General features: G+C 51.4%; 1 long non-coding RNA gene across 2 annotated transcripts in view; it reads left to right on the top strand.

The window, feature by feature from the left end:
- Positions 1–749, top strand: part of LOC108447517 — a 1,593-nt gene extending 844 nt beyond the window's left edge. Inside the window, exon 2 of one of the 2 annotated variants that reach the window (XR_001863115.1) lies at positions 45–749. This is a non-coding gene — a long non-coding RNA (uncharacterized LOC108447517). Of the gene's footprint in view, positions 1–24 lie in introns of both variants that reach the window. The other variant, XR_001863116.1, reaches the window with a different exon arrangement.
- The last annotated feature ends 4,155 nt before the right edge of the window (positions 750–4,904 follow it).

The following is a 4,904-nucleotide window of genomic DNA, read 5'->3' as shown; positions in this document are numbered from 1 at the left end:
GGAGGTCTCTCTCAATCCCAGGAGGTCTCTCTCCATCCCAGGAGGTCTCTCTCAATCCCAGGAGGTCTCTCTCCATGCCAGGAGGTCTCTCTCCATCCCGGGAGGTCTCCATCCTGCCCCACTGCCAGGAGGAGCCGCTCCCCCTGCCCCTCTGCTCCGCCGCCGCCCCCGCCCGCCTGCAAACCCCTGAGACATTTTTGTAGCAAGAATTTCTTGGCTCTGAGAAAGACACTTCTTACTGTAATATTTTTAGTTTGGGGGACAATATTTCCTAAGAGGGGTTAAGTGGATATTTTTGTGCTTTAGCCCAGTTTATGGATTCCATGTTTATTATACAGTAGTACTGAAGAGGAAGTACATTTGTATCTGTAACTTTGCACAGACTCTTGGTTAACCATTAAACGAGCTTCAAGATGAGCAGTATTTGACTGTTTTTCTCTGTATTATTCTTGTTGTTATACCTACCTGTAAAAGCACATTCTGTATGTACTGTAAACAAAAATATTATCAGTTTAGTAAAATTTAGAGTCTTAAGGATTTTTCCACTTTTGTCAGTAACAACTATTTATGGATTAAAAAATAAAGGCAATTTCAACATATAAATTGTTTCTTTTTGATATCTATTGGGGGCAAATAAAAGCCATTTTCTTGGCAGCCTTCCCAATCTTTGTAACCAGCGTTTGAAAGGTAGATATCTGTGGTTCTATGTGTAGTTAAATAGCATCTATTAAAATGAATGCTGCAAGGTCTGGAAGACTCATTATTTTTATGTATTTATTTACTGCATTTCATCATCGTGCCAGGAACAATCAGGGGAATCAGAGACACATTGCCATTTGCTGTAAAATTTAGTCTCACAAGCCTAGAGGATTTCATTTTAAAGTTGCCCTTCTTTAAGTTTGCCTCCATAATCCATGATATTGTCTCCATCTAGAAAGCCTTGGATTGCAAAGCTGGAACTTGTGGAATGTCCCACAGCGGTGAGGCTTCCACAGGGGCTTTGCTTTTGCTCTCAGCAGTGGAGCACACACAGGAGTTTCCCCATCACCCTTCCAGGATGTGGAAGTACCAGGGAGCTCAGGGTGGGTGTGACTGAGCGGCCCCCACTGCCACCCCGGAGGGGCAAACTGCATTTTCATTTCTACCACCTCTGAGCCTGGGCTTCCTTACCGCTCTGTCCAGCTGGGAAACGTGGCAGGGGTTCTTTCCTTGCCTTTTGTGAAGGAAATGTAAAATTCCATATTTCGCATTGCTGATATCCCAGGGATCCTTCCCACCGCTGCCTTGTGCGGGGCAGAGGTTGTCACCTCTCTCCACTCACTCACCAAGCCCCAGCTCTGTTTTCCGTCTTTGATCTGGCACATTGGGATTGCCCAGCCTGGAAAAAAGAAGGTTTCAGGATGACCTGACTTTCAGTGTCTGAATGGAGCCAACAAGAAAGATGAAGAGAGACTATTTACAAGGGATGGAGTGACAGGACAAGGGAGAATGGCTTCACGCAGAGACAGTAGGTTTACATCGGATATTAGGAAGGAATTGTTCCCTGGGAGGGTGGGCAGGCCCTGGCACAGGGTGCCCAGAGCAGCTGGGGCTGCCCCTGGATCCCTGGCAGTGCCCAAGGCCAGGCTGGACATTGGGGCTTGGAGCAGCCTGGGACAGTGGGAGGTGTCCCTGCCCATGGCAGGGCTGGGGCTGGGTGATCTTTCATGTCCCTTCTAACCCACCCCAGTCTGTAATTCAGTGATTCCGTATCTTTCTGTTTCTTTGCTGCTCAGCTTTAGTAGACCAAACTTCAGTAGATCAAACAAGCTTTGAGGAGCAACACCCCACAATCATCTTCCAGGGTAGGTCCAGAGGGAAGGCAAAGCCCTTTTGCAGCCCTTTGGCCAAGCTTGTGGTCTCCTGTGTGAGCACAGCTCAGTCAGTAAGGCACAGTCAGCTCTTCCTAAGGAGCACATGAACCCAACAGAGTTAATTAAAATGCATTTTTAAAGGAGAAGTTTCGTTTTGCCTGGCAGTTCTATTCATAATTACCCAATTCCGTGTAGCACTAATAAGTGGGGATGGAGCAATGGGGAATTAGCTAATTTCTGCACTTCCCATAAAAGGCATCGAGGAGAACATCAGGATTTGTGGTCTTGAGAGCAAGTGGTGACAGAGATGAAGCTGGGACGAATTCCTACCTCAAAAGACAGCAAATCCCACTGTTCCCAGTCCCTGTGCTAATTGATGCCAGCACTTAGGTGCAGAGCTCACTGTTTGTTGAGCAGCCTTCCCTCAAGCCACCTTCACTGGCCTCACTGAGTGACCTCTTCAGCTGCCCTGGTGGTGGCCAGAAGTGGCTCAGGTGGCCTGGGCAGCCTGGCATCACCCCTGATGAGGGTAGGACATCCCAAGTGTGACTGGAGGGACACTTTGGTGGCTGTCCCAGGACAGAAAGAGCCCCTGGCCAGCACCAGGGCAGCTCTGTCACCACCCTGGGTGGTGCAGTGGGATCACAGCTCATCCCCACTGTGTGGGGGAGATCCCACGTCCCCTCGCTGGGGAATGGGGCACAGGGCAGACCTGACCAGAGGGACAGGCTGAGCAGGGCCCTGCGACCCAGCGGGGACCTCACTGGGGGCCCGGAGGCAGCAGAGAACAGGATCAGCTGATGGACATTTATCTGGAAGGACTGGAGAGTGGGAGTGATGGGATGGGTGTGGAGTCCCCTGAGGAGCAACAAAGCTGGGTTTTTGTCCATTTTCCTTGGCCACAGGCCACTCGTACAGCAGGGGCCTGGTGTCACCTTGTCACATCAGTGCTGGCACAGAGCCATTCCATTGGCAAAGCAGCAATTCCTCCGTGTGGGAAGGCTTGGGATCCTCATGCATGAAAAAAGAGAGGGTTGTGTCCAGCCTTGAAAGGCAGAATCCACTAAAACTGCTGGGAGGCCCCAAAGGTGCTGTTGAAGTGAGAGTGGCCGCTCCATCCATCCCATCTTCCCAGCAGCTCCCACTCTTCCTGGGCCTCAGCAAAACACACGGGGATGTTTCCCAAGCCGAAGGATTAGCACTGCTCCCTGTTGCCTCAGAAAGATGCTGGAAAATGATGAGGAAATTAAGGGCTATGGGATAATTAACACCTGTCAGCTATGGGTTTAAAAAAAGCAGATCTTGTCAAACAAACTCAAAATCAGTTCTCTATAAAGTTCTTACAGCTGGAGCTGGCAGGATGATGGGGAGGTGCAACGATTCCTCCTTTCCCACAGCACTGGAGCCTGTGCTGCTGGATAAACTGAGGGAGAATTTTATCACCGCACATCCTTGAGGGAGCTGGTGTCAAAGGGCTGCAGCACAGAGGGACTGGAGGAGCTTAGAGAGGGGTTTCACCCTCTGAAGTGCCACCTCAAGTGGTGTTTGGCAGAACTCAGGGCAAGGCCACACACGCTTTACAACGCTGAGCTCAGCACTCCAGAAATAAGGATGAAATTCCCACTGCTGCAAGTTTCAGGAGGCACAAAGAGCTTGGGATGCAAAGAGCAACAAAAGAGGGAAATTCTGAGTCAGGGGTGGGCTGGGTCCCTTGAAGACGAGGTGTCCTAATGCCACCAATTCTCTCAGACCTGCAGGAACCAGAGCAGGGCTGCTGGGGTGGACGTGGATGCCCGAGTGGAAAAGCATTCCAGCTCAAAACTGAGTTGGGGGAATGCTTTTCAGCGAGGTTTTTACAAAGCTCAGCGTTTTAATTCAGCGTGAGAGGCTGAGGTGACAGGCTCAGTGTGTATAAGCACTTTTAGGGGGTGAAAAGCGTAGGGTGTTAAACGACTCTTTAATCCAGGCTCAGAAGGGCCAGACCCACTGCCATGGAACAGGTCAGGGAGACACGGAATGGGGAAGGTGTCCCTCTGCAGTAAACGCTGCATGGCTGCCAACACAGGAGCTCTCTGAGCAGGAATCCACCTTTCTCTCAGCTGCTTTCACCGTCAGAACCTGCAGCTCAGGCAGTCCCTCTGTGAGACTTGAAACTCCCTTCAAACCCAGTAGTGTTTCTGCCCACGGAGCAGAGCTCTGTGCCCACAAGGTGTTTCTTCCCCAGCAGTCACACACTTAAAGGCATTTAATAATGAATGGGGCTTGGAAGAGCTTTCAGGAGCATTTCCATTCCCTGCAGAGCAGAGAGGACATTGGAAGGAGAGACCTTCGGAAGTGACTCACCCCAGGCACGGAGTGAGTCAGGAGCACACTGGGAATACGATGCAGTTCCCCATCCTGTTTCCTTGTCGGAATGCCAGGTAGCAGCTCCTCTGTTCTGCCTCCAGCTTTGGGAAGCACTTTTTTATTTATTTTAACTTGAACTTCAGCGCTGCCAAAAAAACTTCAGCTCCGCAGTGACCACGGGGCTGCTGTGGGACAGGGGACCGAGGGGAGGGCAGGGGACAAACCGCACAGGTGACCTGCAGTGCGTGTCCCTGTCACCCAAACACGGCCAGGAGGGTTTCTCTGCTCACCTTGCTGCCTCTCCTTGCTTGACACAAGACTGCATCAGGTCAGAAATCAACCCAGGGCTGACTTCAGATGATTTAGTGTCACACTGCTGCCTCAGAGCTCCTTAGGAGCTGGGTCAGCTCGGGGACTGTGCAGGGTTATGTGGCAGTGCCTGTAGTGCTCAAAACAAAGACCAGGAGTTGACCACTCATTCCATGAAGAATTTCTTCCTAAGAGCCAATCTAAACCTAATGCAGCCTGAGGCCGTTCCCTCTCCTCCTGTCCCTGTTCCCTGCCAGCAGAGCCCGACCCCCCCGGCTGCCCCCTCCTGTCAGGGACTTGTGCAGAGCCACAAGGTCCCCCCTGAGCCTCCTTCGCTCCACGCTCAGCCCCTTTCCCAGCTCCCTCAGCAGCTCCGCTGGACCAACCGCCTCCGCC

The sequence above is a fragment of the Corvus brachyrhynchos genome, unplaced genomic scaffold (assembly GCF_000691975.1).
Source record: "Corvus brachyrhynchos isolate BGI_N302 unplaced genomic scaffold, ASM69197v1 scaffold236, whole genome shotgun sequence".
Taxonomy (NCBI): domain Eukaryota; kingdom Metazoa; phylum Chordata; class Aves; order Passeriformes; family Corvidae; genus Corvus; species Corvus brachyrhynchos.
The sequence above is the reverse complement of the archived record's forward strand: the minus strand, read 5'-3'. Positions and strand labels throughout refer to the sequence as shown.